General features: G+C 39.5%; 1 pseudogene; it reads right to left on the bottom strand.

The window, feature by feature from the left end:
• Positions 1-5,170: 5,170 nt before the first annotated feature.
• Positions 5,171-12,170, bottom strand: LOC116099859 (annotated as a pseudogene).
• Between the last annotated feature and the right edge of the window lie 8,293 nt (positions 12,171-20,463).

Genomic DNA, 20,463 nt, shown 5'->3' with positions numbered 1-20,463 from the left:
CACACACACACACACACACACACACACACACACACACACACACACACGGGCTTCAAGGAGCCCAGTGTTACTCACCTCAGCTGACAATTGAGTACCCCAAGAACTAAATGTTTCTCTCACTGTTTATATTTTTTAAATTTAAGTTTTCAGATTTAATTTTTATGATATTTAGCTATTCCACCAATGTATCTTTAAACAATAAAATAATCTTGGTCTTAGAGAAGTTATAAATGAAGATATTATGTCCTCTCATTTGATCATACCTTGTTTTTATGACTGCTTGCTTGCCCTAAGCCTATACTTTATCCCAAAACTAACATTTAAGAGATCCAAGTTTTTCACTGTCCTATATATTCTCATTACACAGTATAAATTGAATAAAATTTAAAAATCTAGTTTTTAAATATACCTTTAATTTTCTTTACTCTAGCTGTAGATAATGAAAGTTTTGGAATTATACAAAAGATAGCAATCTTAAATAACACCTATGTTGTTTTATACATTAAGTATTGATGTTTCTAGTTCTAGCTCCTGTCTAAAAAGTTTTATAGTGTAATTAGCCAGGCTTTTAAAAAAATCATTAAAGAATGTATTTTACAAATAAAAAGGGAAGACAATACTAGAGTGATTCGAGGTGTCATTTCCAGCCATTTAAATATAAGTAAAATAGCTCATACAGTACAAATAACTATAAACACAGGGAAATATAGTCAATCTAGTTAAAATATGTAAATTTTGGTTATTCTAGTCCATCTTTCCTTCACTCAATTTGTGTCTTTAATTATTTGATTTTAGGTATAGACATCCAAGTTCACATACTATGTCAGATAAAGAGCATAAAAAAATAATTCAGATCTGTATCATGAGCTAATGGTTTGATACGAGCCAAGATTTCGTTTCTTAATGGCCTTTACCTGTGGCAGGATATTTAGTTATTGTATTTAGAAATGCTAATTGTTAGCAAAAGCTTTAATAGGTATAGTATTATTCAGTTGCAGTTAGGTGTGTTCTGAAGAGGTACAGTTTGGGTGTGCCTCTAAAAGCCTCCATAGATAGGATGCTAATGCACGGAAAGTCCCTGCCCGAGGTAAGGCAAGTTGCTTGGGAGAAGGCATGTGTTCTTGGCTGTATGACCCCAGGCAAAGTCAGCTGGGTGGTCTAGAGCTAACCCACCATAAACCTGAAGTCACTTGGCTTGGAGCCCCCACCCACACCCTAGCCCCACCCCAGCCCCACCCCAGCCCCACCCCAGCCCCACCCAGTGATAGTGATGTGGTTCAGCCTGCCAAGGGTGTAAGGGGAGGAGCTAGAGAGACTTCAATTGGACCAACAGAGAAGCAGCTGGCAAGATACAGGTAATACACTATTCTAAGAAAGAGAACTAAGGAGCCCTTTTGAGTTTGGAGGAGGTCAAGAGAAATGTAGACTAGCTCGGTAGAATGACATAGACACTTCTAAAGAGCTAGCAGTTTGTAGGATCAGACTTGTAAATAGATAGTTTGTACATAATTCAGAAAATAAAGTTACCTTGCTGAGCAAGCTTTATCCTGTTTACATCTCCCCTGTTTTTATTGGTATTAATATCAGATAATTTAAAAGGTTACATTTACCCCCATTCCTCTCTCCTGAAGATGCTGCCTTGCTCTTCTCAGCCTCTACACCAGATCCTAGTAATGAGCTGTTTAGTTATGTGGGAACTTATGATATTTAATAAATAATGTGACCCCCACTCAAAAAAAAAGTTTACTTGACTAATAAAGAGGACTATGAAGGGGAAGTCCCAAAAAGCAGCTGTGTTTGCAGAAACTGAGTGCCTAGAATTTCAGTACTGTGGAGAGTCTGGAATGAGTGCCTAGAATTTCAGTACTGTGGAAAGACTGGAATGTGTTGAGTCCAGAAGCTAACTGCCCTATTTTGGGCAAGTTTTAGTCTCGCCTTGGTGTCAGAACTCACATCTTGTGACTAACAGATAAAAAAACCTTTTAGAATTATTAATTTACCAGACTACAAGCTTCTACCAACCTCAAAACTAAGCAGGCTATTAAATAGTATCTTGGACCTATAAAAAAGTTTCCTCAATTTCTATGTGCCTTCTTCTCTGATGGACCTCAAATGTATTTTAAACTTGCCTTAATTTATGACATTTTTTTTTTGTTCTATAAAGCTATAATACTTCATGAAACTGTTTCCACATTTGAATGTGAATTTGAGATATAACCTAAGTCTGTGACTTAAAATGGCTCTAGAAAAACTATCTTATATTCCCTTTGAGATCAGAGCTGTGGCTTTGAGACAACATTTTTGACTCAAGAAACATGTACATTTCTTGACTTTCCATATGAGACCCTTGATCATCATGTTGTTCACTCAGACATTAATCTTTCACTTTCACATTAATGGTTGAAAATAACAAATGCCTCCTATCTTCAGTGTCTTTCTGATCAGATGCTCATAAAATTCCTATACTAATGGTCCCACCCCTTGCTGGCTTCAGCATTTGGGAGAGCAGACTCCGCACCTTGAGTAGGGCAAGTGTCTTAGAGCTCGCCCTGGAAGCATGAGTTAGGGAGAGGTGGCCCTGTCCCTTGCTGGGGTGCTGCTGGAGAGCTGGCCCTGGTGAGGTGGGTGCAAGAGAGCTGACCCCTAAGGCATGAGCACAGAGAGAGATGATCTCATCCCTTGGAAGCTGCTGTAGGCAGGAGAGTTGGCCTCGTCCCTTACCTGGGCAAAGTGATAGTGTTGGCCCTGTTGTTTCAGGCACAGGAGAACTGGCAGGCTGATCAAATCAGCTACTGCTTATGCCCAGATCCAGGGCTTTGAGCTGGCCCACCCCCAAATCTACCCCATCTATTAATTGATAGAGTACATGAAGGAGCCAGTCCTGCAGAACCAAAAACTGCAGGATTTCCATAACACAGGGGCAACAGGAGAATATCTGAGAGGAATCCTGGTAAGGATCCAGTATTGATAATGTAGCAGAAACCAGAGGACTTGAAAAAGAAAAATGACTCATTGCAATGGACATTGGTCAAAAGGGTATACTATGTGACACACCATGACATACCACAGCTTCCAAAGCGAGATTTTTAAAAAAAAAAAAAATTTTTTTTTGATAGGGGAGGTTGCAAGGGCAGAGGGAAGATATGGAAGGATGGGAGATGAGTGGAACTGGGAAAATGTGAAATTCACAAAAAATTGATTAAAAGTTTAAAAAAATCCTATACTAAGGCTTGGCAGAGATGTATCAGAAGCAGAAGATAAATGCAAAATGAAGCATTTGAGGAGTGTCAAGGTACAAAAACCAAATAATAATTATATTAATCAGAGTTCTTTAGAGTAACAGAAGTTATAAAATGAATATCTATCTATCTATCTATCTATCTATCTATCTATCTATCTATCTATCTATCTATTTGGTTTATTAGAACAATTTACAAGCTGTGGTTTATCTAGTCCAACAATAGCTGTCTATGCATGAAAATTCTGAGAATCCAATATTTTTCAACCTTCGAGTCTGGATATCTCAGTTGATCTTCAGTATATGCCAAAATCCTTAAGAAGTAGGCTCTAATGAATGTGAAGGAGTGGGTATGGTAGCAGAGATGAGAGGAAAGGAGGCAGAGAGAGAGAGCGCTTCCTTTCTTTAAGTTCTTTATATAGGCTTCCAGCAGAAGGTGTGGATCAGATTAAAGTTGGATCTTCCCACTTCAAAAAATCCAGATTAAAGGTTTTTACTCAAATGCCTGAATTAGAAGTGGGTCTCCCCACTGTAAATGACTTAAGGAGAAAAATCCCTCACAAGTGTGCTCAGTCATTTGCATTTTAGTTAATTCCAGACCTACTCAAGCTGACAATCAAGAATAGCTATCATGGGGCTGTAGAGATGGCTCAGCAGTTAAGAGCTCTCGACTGCTCTTCTAGAGGTCCTGAGTTCAAATCCCAGCAACAGCATAGTGACCCACAACCATCTGAAATGAGATCTGATGCCCTTTTCTGGTGTGTCTGAAGACAGCTACAGTGTACTTATATATAATAAATAATAAAATAAATCTTTAAAAACTAAATAATTTTTTTAACAAATAATTATCACAAGTCCACCCCTGTCAACCTGACACATAATCATATCTTCTTAAGTCATGCTTAATTTCCAATACACAGGCCATAATTATACCTAAACATAATACAGCTATCCCATGTACCACCATAAATGCATTATATATTTAACCACGTTTAATTATGCCTAATATGTTATAACTAGCCCTTGTAAAATTGCATTTATTAAATTTAGTATTTAGAATCTAAAATTTAGAAGAGGTGGCAATGTCCCTTGACAGACATTCTTTTAGTATCTCAAAATTAAACATGATAGCCATTAATAATCTCCTAACTGATTGCTACATTACATGATCAGAAAACTGGAGAAAAAACTCAGAAATGTCTACATATCTGCACAATCACACTCTCAACAAAAGTACAACACAAACACTCCTGTCACTTATAATCCTCACTTCTGAAACTGTTCACAAGAACTTAGCTAGTATTTATAACTACCTTTCTCTAGTACCCATTCTGCATTTCCTTCACCACCAGCAAGCACTTCAGCAGGTCTTGGTTTCTTTCCTGGAGGAGTGACCCATGTTTTGACTCCTGATGGGTCTGTGCTCTTTGGTTGTTGTAGTTTCCCATTGACTTTAATCACAGGGCATGGTAGCACCTATGACGCCCTAACAGATCTCCTGCACTCCAGACATAATCCTTTTTCCTCCATCGTGGAGAAATAATCAATTTCCCCTTGGTAATCTGGATCAATCACCCTCTCCAAACTGTTGTCCCTTTCTTGACAAGTGATAGCTATTTTTTTAAAGGGCATCAGAATCACAAAGTAGACAGGGGAAAGTCTGAGCTTCCAGTTTAATGGACTGTTGTGGCTTCTGTCAGGAGCACTCCCCACCATGGAACCAAAATTTCTAGGCCATCAGAACTTAGGGTTGCAGGAATAGGAAGCAAAAATTTCCCTAGTGGGTCATTAGGGGTAATAGTGACTGGAATTATCCCCCTTTCCATTGGCTACAGCCCATGAATCACTGAACAATCACATGTCTGGTCGTTTCTCCTTCCAAACAAAATGTATGTTCCTGTGCACTGCTGGAAGCTCTGCCCACAGTGAAGATTTCCCTTCATCAGTGTCTTTCTGGGTTGCTCCAGAAAGGGTATATATGGAGCTGTGTCAGTTACCACAGAGAATAGTTACTCACTTGGACAGCACTCTCAACGGTATAACCTCCTCGACCATCTTATGTCTCTCCTTATGCTTCTTCTTATGCTTCCTCTTCACTTTTGAGAGCGAGTCAGCTTTTCTGTCTCCCGTCTCCTCCTCTTCATTAGAGCAGAATTCTAAGTCTAGAAAAAAGATTTCCATAAGCCCACTGCTGTGTGAACTGGCTAAAACATTTGTGTAACCCTCCTGCCACGGTACCTCTGCTCTCCTTGGAGACTTCAGAAGCGGCTTGGCCGACAGCACCCTTCTGAGCCCTTTTCTTTGCTTTTGGCAGTCTTCGTCCTCCTCGCCCGCGCTGCTTCTCTCCTCCCTCTTCCCTGCCCTGACTTCAGGCAAGCTGGACGTTTCCACCTTGTCCCGCTTTTTCTTTTTCTTTGCAGGTTGTTTTGGAGCTTCGGGAGTTTCTGCCTCAGAGCCCTCAGAGGCAGTCCTTGGTCTCTTTGCTTTACATACACTCGAGCTGCTGCTATCCACAGCTGACTCTTTGGCCTGCACACTCTCTTCCTTCTTTATTCTTCCCTTTTTCTTTTTCTTCTTCTTTTTCTCTTCTGTAACGACATCATAGTTTAATTTATTATTTAGTTTACTATTTACTTGGCCAATAATCTAAGTAAGCACTCACCAGCTACTCGTAAGGAAGGGATGGGCTTGTTTTTCACTGTCTTGGGGAATATGCCAGGCTTTCTAGGTGCTTCTTCTGGTGGGTTGTTCAGAAACTGAAATGATTACAAAATTTATTATTCTTGTTAATCCCGTGTCCTGTTTCTTTACTTTTCAGGGTCCCACAGAAGTACGTACTCAATGGCTTTTGCTGCTTGTTCTTTTGTTTCAAACTCCACAAAGGCAAATCCCTTAGGATCCCCAGTAGACTTGTAATGTGGAATGCTTATGTAAACCACATTGCAGCATTTCCCAAATACTCTCTCAATCCAGCTATGAGTAACATTTTTGGGGAGCAATTCCTATAATCAGACATGGTATGAACATTTTAAAGTATCTACATTTTACCAATAAATGGAAACTGTCATAAAAAAAGAAAAAAAAAGAAAGGGAATGTAATAATGATGCTCTTATTCACTTCTAGGTGGTGGCTGCATAATGTTCAGAACCATGAGTAAACCAGGGCCTAGTCTTCTCTTCCTCAGACAGCCAATGGAAGGACACACCCCATAAAGATATAAGTGCATGCTTTAGCAGGAGACAGCATTGTAACAGGAGGAGAAACCATAGGAATTTGGAGAACTCCTTCATGTAACTTGTTTGTGTGCTCAAGACCTGCTTGGGCCTGACTAGTTCTATTCGATGGCTATGGTGTAATCATACATAATGACTTGGTGGATCAGATAACAGCCAGCTCATGATGAACAGCTTGGGTCAAATAGTAGTTGAAACATTCAGTTTCCACTCAGGCCTAATGCTAAGAGCTATCTCTCAAAGGGAGAATAGGCTGCAAATAATGATAGAGTCTTGCTCCAATATCCCTAAGGTGTTTTCTGTGATTCACCTATAACAGCCTGCCAAAGACTCTAAAAAAAGCATCTCTATCTGTCATCCCAAGTACCATATAGTCTGCAGAATCATATGTTCCAAGTGGTAGAGCAGCCTGCATAGCAACCTGGACCAGAAGCTTTCCAAGTCATTTATTATATGGGCCAGAGTAATACACCCAAATACCTAATGTGCTATCCTCAGGCTTTCTGGACATTTTGTCCAGCCAGGGCCCCTGCTGACAGATTGCCTCAACGAGTTCAAGGCTTGAAGCGAAGAATCTGCTAAGTTAATAATTCTAAATATTTTTTTTATTAGTCATAGGGTGATAGTTATGATAGAGTTGGGTAAAGATGAGTGGCCCAATAAAACTAGCCCTAAGGTAGTTACCCTCTAGTCCTGCAACATTCCAGTCTCTCCAGAGTATTGCAGTTCTGATGTGTCACCCAGTCCTGGTAAGCAATCTTTCTTTTTTTGGAGGGGGCTGGGAGTGTTGGTTTTTTGAGACAGGGTTTCTCTGTGTAACCCTGGCTTTCCTGGGACTTGTTCTTTAGATCAAGCTGGCATCAAACTCAGAGATCTTCTTGCCTCTGCTTCCCAAATACTTAGTTTAAAGGGGTCCTCCACCACATCCAGGCTTAGTCAGTCTTTTCAGGAGCTCTTGTTCACAGGAGGATGAGTTAAAAAGGGAGTTTGTTGTCAGTTCATAGGTGTGAGCTTTAGAAAAAGAAGCAGGGGGCCCGGCAGTGGGGGCACATGCCTTTAATCCCAGCACTTGGGAGGCAGAGGCAGGTGGATTTCTGAGTTCGATGCCAGCCTGGTCTATAGAGTGAGTTCCAGGACAGCCAGGGATAAACAGAGAAACCCTGTCTGGAAAAAAACAAACAAACAAAAAAACAAAACAAAAAGAAGAAGAAGAAGAAGAAGAAGAAGAAGAAGAAGAAGAAGAAGAAGAAGAAAGAAGGAGAAGGAGAAGGAGAAGAAGGAGAAGGAGAAGGAGAAGGAGAAGGAGAAGGAGAAGGAGAAGGAGAAGGAGGAGAAGGAGGAGAAGAAGAAGAACAAGAAGAAGAACAAGAAGAAGAAGAAGAAGAAGAAGAAGAAGAAGAAGAAGAAGAAGAAGAAGAAGAAGAAGAAGAAACAGGGGGTCCTGAGAAGCAGAGCACCTACAAACTTCTTGCCTAGGGACTTTGTGTAAGACTCATGGCAGGAACTGAAGTGAGGCAATGAGGAGGGGGTGGGTTGGTCAGTCCAGTTGTCCTGATCATGACCCTGGTCCTCCTCTACATTTTAGTCATGACCTCATATATAGATTGCCGATTGGATGTTCATTTGAGGGAATAAAGCAATCAAGAAAGCAGAAATCCTTTCTTAAATCCCTGTCCTCTGGCACAGGCATTGCCTTTCAGCTGCAGCATTGAAATTAAGCCAAACATGGTATCTTGCATATAGCAGCAGTTTCTTGTCAAGAAAAAAAAATCAGATGGAGAAATGCTTGTTCCTGTAATAGATTCTATGAAATTGAGCCTAATGTCTAAAGTATAGGATTCCTTGGATTGATGAGAAAGACACACACACACACACACACACACACACACACACACACACACAGAGAGAGAGAGAGAGAGAGAGAGAGAGAGAGAGAGAGAGAGACAGAGACAGAGATAGAGACAGAGACAGACAGAGAGAGAGGAGAGAGGCTCTTGAGTTTCTGTTGCTGTGATAAACACCATGACCAAAAAGCATCTTGGAGATGAAAGGGTTTACTTCATCTGACAGATTCCAGTCTATCACTGAGGGAAGCCAAGGCCAGACCTTAAGGTAGGAGCTTGAAGCAGATGCCACAGAGGAATGCTGCTTACTGGTTTGCTCCCAGGCCTGCTGAGCCACTCTTTTATAAAACCCAGGCCACCTAGATAGGGACAGTACTTCAAATGGTGGGCTTGGACCTCCTATGTCAACCAGCAATAAAGACAGTGACCCGCATATGTCACAAGCCAATCTGTATAGGCAAATTTTCAGTTTATATTCATACTTTCAAGGTGGCTATAGCCTATGTCAACTTGGCAGTAAAAACTAAACAGTATACTAATCATTTTCCCCTTTCATTAAAAATACATTTTACTTATATAATAAATCCTGATTATAGTTTCTCCTCCCTCTACTCCTCCCAATTTCTCTCCACCTCCCTTCCCATTCAAATCCCTTTCTGTCTTTTAATAGAGAACAAACAAGGTTCTAAAGGGTAATAATATTGTATTATATTATATTATATTATGTTATATGAATGATAAAACAAGACTAATGAATGAGAATAGGACAAAACAAACAAGCCAAAGGAAAAGAGACCAAGAAAAGGCACAGCACAAGAAATAGATATGCACACTTCACATACTCAGGAATCCCATAAAAACAGTAAACTGGAAGCCATAATGTATGCATAAAAGGACCTAGAGAAGAAACATGGAAAGGCTCTAATACAACTTTATGAGGCAAGGAACCTACAAAGATGCCATTGACTTTGTTTATTGCTGGGCATGCAGATTACTCTTAAAGAGTAGTTTGTTTCCCCAGTGAGATTTCCTCGGAAAAAAACTAAAATTTCATTTTAAAGTGGTTTTCAATTGGAGGTTGCTAGTGGATTAGGAATGGGGTCATGTGTTCAGTTTTCTTTTCAGCTCTGGGACCCAATCTGGTACAGAGCTCTGCAGGCCCAGTGCATGCTGCCTCAGCCTCTGTGAGTTCGTTCATATGTGTGCAGATATTGTTAGTTTACAGGGCCTTGTTTTTTCAGTGTCCCCTATCTCCTGTCTCTGTCCTCTGTCTCTCTCTCTTTCTTTTAAAGTTTTATTTATCTATTTAATGTATGTGAATACACTGGTAGCTGTCTTCAGACACACCAGAAGAGTGCATTGGATTCTGTTACAGATGGTTGTGAGTCACCATGTGGTTGTTGGGAAGTAATCTTAGGATCTTTGGAAGAGCAATCAGTGCTCTTAACTGCTGTGCCATCTCTCCAGCAGTCCCCCTCTGTTTCTTAAACTCTTTATGCCTCCTCTTTCATGGGTTTCTCTAGTGGACCTTAAGTCAAAGAAGACATTGCTTGGTAATTCCCACAAGTTTTGTGTGACCATTCCATTAGCATCTTGCAAGCAGGACACCATTGTAGATCAATGGTGCTGTGGCTGTGTTGATGTTTACAAATCTCATTTGATGGATTATAGAGTATTTTCCTGCACTAAAGATGCTGTGTTGGTTTGAATATGCTTGTCCCATGGAAAATGGCACTATTAGGAGGTGTGGCCTTCTTGGAGGAAGTGTGCCACTGTGTAGGCGGGCTTTGAGGTCTCCTCCTATGCTCAGGCTCTATCCAGTGTGGATGAGACCTGGCTGCCGGCATAGGAGAGTCTCCTTCTGACTGCTTTTAGATCAAAATGTAGAATTCTCAGTTCCTTCTTCAGCACCGTGTCTACCTTCAGGCTGCCATGCTTCCTGCCATGGTGATAATGGACTGAACCTCGAAACTGTAAGCCAACTCCAATGAACTATTTTCATGTATAAGAGTTGCCTTGGTCATGGTGTCTCTTTATAGCAATAAAACTCTAACTAAGACAGATGCCAAAAAAATGTTGAGGGTCTTTCAGATCATGCAGTAGTATGACACTCAGGGGTCAGTTAGTTTTGGATCCTGTTCTTTTTGTATGTGGGTTGTTTTTTGTTTGTTTGTTTACCAATTGTATTATCTACTGAGGTGAGTTGGGATCTTGCTGACCATATCACTTTAGAAGCATTGAAGCCCTTTCTCTATGCTGACTATCCTCTTTGCAGAATGAATGTTGAATAGAGTCAAATTTCAGGGTTTCCACAGCTTTTCTAACCAAGGAGACAGAGCTGCTGGACCTTATGAGAGATTCCTCATGATCTCCATGGGACCTGGTTGACCTTGGAAGGCAAAAATCAGAATACAGTGACTTCCATTTAGTTCCTCTGTCCACATTGGTACAGACTTCGCATTTAGTTATTTTTCAGTTGCTGTAATGGAAGACCATGACCAAGACAACTTATAGAAAAAGAGTTTATTTTGGTTTATGGTCCAGAAGTTTAATGCGATGGTTCAGATGAGAATGGCAGGCTCATCTATTGGAATGTTTGGCCTCCAGTTTGCAGAACTATTTGGGAGAACTAAGAGGTATGGTCACTGGAGGTGTATCACTATGGTTAGCCTTTCAAGTTTTAAAAGCCCACATTATCACCAATTAGTTCTCTCCCTCTCCCTCTCTCAGGCTTGTGGATAAGGATATAAGCTCTCAGTGTCATGTTTGCCTGCTGCTGCCGTGCTCTGCACCATGATGGTCATTGTCTCACACTCTGAAACTGTAAGCTCCCAATAAACTCTTTTATTGGTTTCCTTGGTCATGGTGTGTCACAGTAATAGAAAAGTAACTAAGAAAGTTAAGTGTCCATATGATGGTGACAGGCATAGCAGCAGGAGCAGGAGCTCACGCCTTGAGCAACTGCAAGCACAAAACAGTGAGTGAACCATAAGCAACATGGAGATTTTAAACGCTCACATTCTGCCTCCAACATCATATCTTAGAACTCCCCAAACAGAACCAGCAGCTGAGAATATCCAAACATCTGAGCCTGTGGGGGACATTGCTATTTAAACCATTGTATTCCACCTCCTGGCCATATCGTAATGCTTTCTGGGAGCAGAACATTCCCCAGTGCTTTTCAGTTCACAAGTTGTATGTTTAGTTGGGTGGGATCTTGCTCTGAGGACAGCCTTCCCTTTGTTCCAGGGCAGAGCAGGGGCTGCTTTTGTTTATTTACTTGTTTATTCATTTCTTATTTTATGTGCATGGATGTTTTGCCTGCATATATATCTGTGTGTAAGTTATATATATATAACTGTTAGAGCTACAGTTTGTGAGCTGCCATGTGGTTGCTGGGAATTGAACCCCAGTCCTTTGAAGAGCAACCAGTGCTCTTAATTGCTGAGCCATCTCTCCAGCCCCAGAAATGCTCTTCTTAATAGCACTTATGCTCAGCTCCTGGCTGTAATGCTTAGTTTGGTGGTGACCACGTTCTCTTTAAAACTACATTTGTATTTCCTTTTATTCCACTTGATCTTTTTCATTGATTACTAATAATAACAATGCTACAGGCTAAATATTATGCTTACTTGAAATTGCCTCCATCAAAAAAAATTAGTGTGTTACTTTAAATTTACTCTCAGACAATTTTTAGGAGAAGTGCAAAGGGCAGCCAAATTCTTTGCCAAGTCTCCCAAGTGTTGTCTGTAGCTCTGCTGCTGAACTTGTTCCCCCTGAAACCTCACTGGGCCTCCATCGTCCACACTGCTACCAACATTACTGTCTGTCTGTTTCCTATAAGGATGGCCCATGAAGCACTCAACAGCATCCAACTGCTTTTATTTTTCAGAGTTCCAAAATTTCTGCATTCCTCCAAAACCTAATATGGTTAGGTTCATCATAGCAGCAATCTATTCTCCGGGTTGAATTGCTATATTAATAACTTTTATATTTCTGTAACTATCTAAAAACTATTTCTTAACAAAATAGGGATTTACTTTAAATGTTTGGTCTTACTTAAGCTTTATCTAAATGGAACACTAAAGTTAAAAATACAAGATTGATGTAGCCACTGGGTGTTGAATAAACAGACTTGGAGGCTGTAATAGTTTGAATGAGGGTGGCCTCTGTAGATCAGATGCTTGAACACTCAGTTTCAAACACATGCCACACAATGACTGTGGCAACTTATACAAAAACAAATAAATCTTTATCTTGGCTTATGGCCCTGAAATTTGGAGTCCATAATGGTGAGGACAGCATGGCACCAGTAGGAAGAGGAGCATGCACATCTTGAACTGCAACCACAAAGCCAAGTGTGGCATGGAATCTTTAAAATCTCAAATCCCTCTCCAGTCTATAGTAATGTATTTCCTCCCACAAAGTAGCCACTTCCAAACCTTCCCAAATAGCATCACCAACTGGAGACCAAGTGTTCAAACATCTGATCTACAGTCTCCAAGCACATTTACTCAACACCCAGGACATCAATTACATCAATCTTTACTTTCAACTGTAGTGTAACATTTGAAAAAAGCTTAAGTATAACCAAACATTTAAAGTAAATCCTGATTTTCTTAATAGTTTTTAAATAGTTATCTTGATTAGACAGTTTTTTAATTTTTTAAATCCTTGTAAATGTTACAAAGAGTAGATCATAAGAGAAATATACTGATTTAAATAGAACTATGCCCTTATGTTCAGCTTTGATCTTAGAAAATTTAATATTATATATCATCTCTTTCATTATTTATATACCTCATGTAACTTATTAAGACCTTCCATGATTTCTTTAGGCTTCCTAGCATTTTGATTTTGGATGAATACTTATGATATGGAAATATTTTTTTACTACAAATATTTTTATAATTATATATTTTTAGACATTTTCTTTCCTTATTTATTGGTAATGTAAACCATGGTTCTCTAAATGAAAAGAGTTGATATAGTAAATATATGATACAATTTAATAATATAATATCAATATATATTTCCATATCTGCAATGGAAAAGCCAAACATGTAATACCTGTTCAGTCCCTGAGAGAGGATGTCTGTGCATTTTCAATCTAGTGCTGGAATCCCAGGGAGGTTCTACAGAACTGCCACTTTTCAGTCTGCACTGGAATACCAAAGAAGTAGCTTCTACAATCATAGACTGAATGGCTCAGTAACAGGATAGATAAACTTGCCAGTGAAAATGAAAGCCAACAGGGAAAAAGCAAATGTTTTTTAATATGAGCTACCACTATAAGGTGTGGGTCAGATTTAGGGTAGGTCTTATCAATTCAAGTTGTCTGATTAAATCCCTCATTGGAATGTCCAGAATCTTGGGTTTTAGTTGCTTCCTGAGACAATCACATTAACAACAAAGATTAGTCTTCACACCAGGCTTGTGTTTAAAAAGAAATAGAGAGAAATGTGCAATAGCCAGGAAAATCAATAGAGCTGAGGACCAGCAGTAGCATGCACTCCTCAATTCAGGAGTTACTTTGGTTTGTATGAACCAAATGAAAGTTTCCTGGGAACTAGGGGAGCATCTTATTCCAGATAAACCTTAAGGGCAAGAACTTAACTTCCTGACAGGTGAAGACCAGTACTTACAAAGAATCTAAATCTGGAGAAGTCAAGCTTTACCTTTTTAAAACATGTATTTTTTGACATAACAAAATATGATCTACTTCAGATATGGCATCAATTTATTTTCTGTAAAGACTTGGAGCAATAAAGTGGAATTTTAAAAAGAAAGAATTGTCCATTCTGGCCTATGGCTGAAAGAGAATCTCTAAGTTCCCTTTACAACCCAGGAGATACATTAAATAAAATAATCCCTCAAAGCCTGAAGATTCTATGTTAAATGTGGTGGTTGAAAGAGAATGGTCCCAGAGGCTCATAGATTTGAATGCTTGATCACAGATGCCAGCTCAGATTTCTATACCCAGCAAAACTTTCAATCACCATAGATGGAGAAACCAAGATATTCCTTGATAAAAATCAAATTTAGACAGTATCTTTCTAATTATTTAGCTATACGAAGGATACCACAAGGAAAACTCTTAACACAAGGAGGGTGATGACATCAAAGAAAACACAAGAAATTAATCATCTCACAGCAAAACCAAAAGAAGAGAATTTCATACAGTAACACCATCAACATCAAATTAACAGGAACTAACAATATTTGTCATTAATATCACTCAACATAAATGGGCTTAATTCACCAATAAAAAAGATACAGGCTAACAGAGTGGAAACACACCTCAGCAACAAAGATGGATACTACCTTAGAGTAAAGGGCTGGAGAAAGGATTTTCAAGCAAACAAACACAAGAAACAGGTGGGAGTAGCTTGCTTCTTCAATATCTAATATATCTTCTAATATCTAATATAATAGACTTTTAACCAAAGGTAATCACAAGAGATGAAGAAGGACACTTAATGTTCATCAAAGGAAAAATCCACCATGATTAAGTCTCAATTCTGAACATTTATTGCCCAAATGCAAGGGTACCCACATTTGTAAAAGAAACATTACTAAAGCTTAAATCACAAATAGAACCCCACACAATAGTAGTGGGGGACTTCAACACACCATTCTTTCCAATGGACAGGTCATCAAAACAGAACTATACAGAAATAATGAGATGGACAGATGTTATGAACCTAAAGGATCTAACAGATATCTACAGAACATTTTACCCCAAAACAGAAGACTGTACCTTCTCAGAGCCTCAGTAAATGTTATTCAAAATTTACCATATAATCGGGTAAGCTTCAACCAATACAAGAATATTGAAATAACCCCTTGCATCTTTTAAGATAACGATGGATTAAAGCCCAACTTCAACAACAGAAACAACAGAAAACCTACAAACTCACAGAAACTGAACAACTCTCTACTCAATGATCGCTGGGTCAAGGAAGAAATAAAGAAATACATTAAAGACTTTCTAGGATTTAATGAAAATTAGGGTACAGCATATCCAAACTTAGGAGGAAAAAATGAAAGCAATGCTAAGAGGTAAGCTCATAGCACTAAGTGCTTTCATTAAAAAAAAAAAAAATGGAGAAAGCTCAACTAACAACAGTACACTTGAAAGCTTTAGAAGAAAAAGAAGCAAACACTGAAGAGGGGTAGAAGGCAAGAAATAAACTCAGGGCAGAAATCAATCAATTAGAAGCAAATAAAACAATACAAAGAGTCAGTATAACTAAGAGCTAATTCTTTGAGAAAAATCAACAAGATAGACAAACACTTAGCCAAATCAACTATAAGGCAGAGGAGAGACAGTATCCAAAGATCAGAAATTAAAAGGGAGGCATAACAACAGAAACTGAGGAAATTAAAAAAACAAAAAACAAAAAAAAAAACACCAGGTTCAAAAGCTTGTATTCCATAAAACTGGAAAATCTAGATGAAATGGATGATTTTTCTAGATAGATACCAGTTACCAAAGTTAAATCAAGATCAGGTATACTAAACAGTCCTGTAAGCCCTAAGGAAATATAAACAGTCATTAAAAGTTCCCCAACCAAAAAAAAAAAAAAAACCCAGGGTTACATGGTTTTAGCACAGAATTTTACCAGACTTTCAAAGAAGAGCTAATGCTGATACTCCTCAAACTATTCTACAAAATAGAAACAGAAGGAACATAGCCAAATTCATTCTATGAGGCCACAGTCACATTGATAACTAAACCACACAAAGATGCCACAAAGAAAGAATTTCAGACCAATTTATCTTATGAACATGGATGCAATAATTGAAAGAAAAAAATCATATGATCACCTTATTAGATGCTGAAAAAGCCTGTGACAAAACCCAACACACCTTCATCTTAAAAGTCTTGGAGAGATCAAGAATACAAGATATAGACTTAACATAATAAAAGCAAGATACAGCAAACCAATAGCTAACATTGAATGGAATGGAGAGAATCTTAAAGCAATCCCACTAAAATCAGGACAAGACAAGGCTTCCCACTCTCTCCCTATTTATTAGTATAGTATTTAAAGTTTTAGCTAGAGCAATAAGACAACAGAAAAGGTCAAGGGAATATAAATTGGAAAGAAAGAAGCCAAAGTATGACCATTCGCTGATGATAATGACAGTATACATAAGCAGCCCCCACCCCCAGCTCTAGCAGAGAACTCCTACAGCTAATAAATACCTTCAGCAAAGGGGCTAGATTCAAAATTTAAAAAAAAAATCAGTAGCTCTCTCTTACACAAATGATAAACGGGGCTGAGAAAGAAATTAAGGAAACAACAAATTTCACAATAGCCACAACTATTATAAACTATCTTGGTGTAACTCTAACCAAGCAAGTGAAAAATCTGTAGAAAAAGAATTTCAAGTCCCTGAAGAAAGAAATTGTTTATTTTATTTTATTTTTATTTTATTTTTTCGGGGAGGGGAACCTGGGAAAGAAGTTATTGTAAATAAAACATCTACTAAAAAAAATAAATAAAAGAAATTAAAGATATCAGAAAGTGGAAAGATCTTCCATGCTCATAGAGATCATGGATCAACAGGATTGAAACATAGTAAAAATGGCCATCTTACCAAAAGCAATCTACAGATTCAATGCAATTCCCATCAAAATTCCAACACATTTTTTACAGATCTTGAAATAGCAATTCTCAACTTCATATAGAAAAAGAAAAAAACCGAGGACAGCTAAAGCAATACTGAAAAATAAAATAACTTCTGGAGGAATCTCCACCCCTGATCTCAAGCTGTACTACAAAGCAATAGTGATTAAAATTTCACAGTATTGGTATAGAAACAGACAGGTTGATTAATGGAATTGAATCAAAGACCAGAAACTCACACACCTATGGACACTTGATTTTTGAAAAGGAAGCCAAAACTATGCAATGGGATATTAGCCCTAAAGTACAGGATACCCATGATACAGTACAGTTCCAAAGAAGCTAAACAAGAAGGAAGGCCAAGTGAGGATGCTTGAATCTCACTCAGAAGGGGGAATAAAATAGCCATAGGAGGCAGAGGGAGGGAGGGAACTTGTGGGTGGCGTGTGCATGTAAATGGGAGGGCAGGATCAGGTGTAGGAAGGACAGAAGAGAGGGCCAGAGGGTCTAGAGAATGACTTGAAATCTGCAGCTCCTGGGACAGAGGCCAGGGGGAAGGGTAGAGGTTGGGAGGAGAATCTCTAGGATGTGCCAGAGACCTGGGTTGGGGGAGGCTCCCAGGAGTCAAGCAGATGATCTTAGCTTAGAAGCATAAAAATGGGTATATGGAACCTGAGGAGGTCACCCCTGTAGCTAGGCAGGACCCCCAGTGGAGAGATAAGGACACTAACCCATTCACGAAACTTTTGACCCCAAATTTATCCTGTCTTCAAGATATGCAGGAAAAAAGATGGAGCAGAGACTGAGTAAATAGCCACCCATTAACTGGCCTAACTTGTGACCCATCTATGGGCAAGCACCAATCCCTGACACTATTAATGATACTCTGCTATGCTTGCGGACAGGAGCCTGGCATAACTCCTCTGAGAGGCTCTACCTAGCAGCTGACTGAAATAGATGCAGATATCCACAGTCAAATATTGGACGGAGGTCAAGGACTCTTATGGAAGAGTTGGGGGAAGGACTGAAGGTCCTGAAGGTGATAAGAACGCCACAGGAAGAAAAATACAGCAAATTAATTTGGAGCCTTAGGAGCTCCAAAGATTGAACCACTAAACAAAGAGCATACATGAGCTGGCTGAGCCCTGCTTCCACACCCCCATTCTCCCTACATAGCAGATGTCTCCATGTGGGTTTCCCAACAACTGGAGCAGGGGTTGTCCCTAAAGTGGTTGCCTTGTCTGGCCTCAGTGGGAGAGGATGAGCCTCAATCTGCAGAGACTTGATATACCAGGGTGGGAAGATACCTAGGAGGGCCCCACCCTCTCAAAGGAGAAGGGGAAAGGGGATGAAGAGAGGGACCTTTTGGGGGATGGACCAGGATGAGGGGGCATTGATTGGGATGTAAATTAAAAACAAAAGAAATGTATTTATCACATGACTACAGGAACATCCAGAATAAATTTCGTAAATATAGCCACCCTTTTTCTTAACATGTATGTAACAGAAGCCATGTGTGCATGAAGCAGTGGCAGGTGGTTGGAAATATATGTGTCTAAAATGACAAAGCAGTGAATCAGAAGGAAACAAGGAATCATCCAAGAGAACGAGTTACATACTATAAAGAACATGAGGAAAATCCAAGGTGATGGGAACACTGAAAGAAATGAGGAGGAATAGGAAAGTACACTCAGTACTTTGCTTTACTGGGGCAGCATGGGGGAATGATGACAGAGTAGAGAGGCTGGGGTGGAGGGAGGCATTTCATGTACACTTCATATTTTGCCCTTATCCCCAATAAAGAGAGGCAGGGATAGGAGAAAATAGGAACCTTTTCCCTCCTTCATAGGAGACAGAGTCAGTTCAAAAAGCTTATATACCGGGGACAAGGCAGAGTGATAAAGCCTGGAGATTGAATTCCTCCTAGAGAAGGCTTATTCATGGAGTAATCACTGTAGGTTTGACCCACCAGCAAGTCCTGGAAAAAGATCACCTGCTGTATCCCCAGAGAAACTTTTTAATGTCCTTTTATGGTTTTACATGTTACTGGAGAAACTTAGTTTCTTTTCAAAGTTCTTAGTCTTGTTAATAAAGTGAATTAAAAATGGACTTATTAGGAAAAGAAAGGGCCCTTTATTAGAGCTTGAGAGAAAAATAACAGGGCAAGCAAGTTGTAAATCTTAGTAGTTACCAGGGGGAGGGAAATTGAGAGAAAGTCATACATTTTAAATCAAGTAAGGATGTCATTAAGCAGCTGCATGGCTGAAGATGGAGTGGGGAATCAGAAGATTTAAGAAGCTCACTGTGAAAGACTGAATTTAGAAATTAAAAAAAAAAACATGTTAACGGAAATGCATTAATGTATAACCTTTACTTAAAGAAGGCATGGGAAGTCTCTGTAAGAGCCAGGAATGTGGACTGGCCAGTTCCAAGAACAGGATAGCAGTCAGCCATTAAAAAGATAGCATTGCCCAGAATAAGGAACAGGATAGCAGTCAGCCATTAAGAAGATAGCATTGACCAAACCACATTCCTCTAGACAATGAGTGTGCAGGACGACTTCCTTGTGACCTGATTCAACCAGGGGTTGGGTCCCTTTGGAATTTTCCACTGTTTTTATGTTATGTTTCCTTGGTAACCCTCTCACCCCCACCCCCAGTTTGTGATTTTTCCCTTTAAATACCCCTCACTTCTTGTGTTCGGGTCGAACTCCTCTTGCCTGCATGGTCACGAGATCGACTCCAGTACCAGCCTATCCCAAATAAACTTCATGTGATTGCAGCACGTTTGGTCTCTCGTGAGTTATTGGGTGGTCGTGTTATCCCGAGACTTGAGTGAGGGTTTCCCGAGCTCTGGGGTCTTTCAACTGTAGAGGAATGAAAATATATCCATACTTATTACTTTTCACAAAACTCAACTCCAAATGATTCAAAAACTCCAACATAAAACTAAATACACTGAACCTGATAAGAGAGAAAACAGGGAATAGCCTTGAACTCATTGACACAGAAGACTATCTGACCAGAACCAACATTAGTTCAGCTTCTAAGGTCAAGAATTAATAAACAGGACCTCAAGAAATTGAAAACTTTCTGTAAGACAAAGGACACCATCAATCAGATCAAGTAACAGCCTACATAATGGAATTTTTTTTTTCCAATTCCACATCCAATAGAGGCCTAATATCTAAAATATATAAAGAACTCAAGGAACTATATACTTTTTTTAAAAATCCAAATTGTTACCTCCCCCCTCAACTCAGCCATCAGACCTCTGGCAGTATCTGCTTGGGGGCTACCACCTGGGGAGCTAAGACAAAAGCTCTCTGCAGACTGTCAGTTCATCTTTGAAGAAGCTGCCTAGAAGTTCACAGGGAGACAATGCCTACTGTCTGAAGACATCAAAGTTGCTGGGGACTTTGGCACCTGACCTCTTCTGCAGTGTTTACTGTAGGATGCCGACCAGCAGCTTCCTACTAGCGTGGGTTTCCACGAACCGGGAATGTGAGGGA

This window comes from Mastomys coucha, unplaced genomic scaffold (genome assembly GCF_008632895.1).
Source record: "Mastomys coucha isolate ucsf_1 unplaced genomic scaffold, UCSF_Mcou_1 pScaffold20, whole genome shotgun sequence".
NCBI lineage: Eukaryota > Metazoa > Chordata > Mammalia > Rodentia > Muridae > Mastomys > Mastomys coucha.
This window is presented reverse-complemented; position numbering and strand designations above follow the sequence as displayed.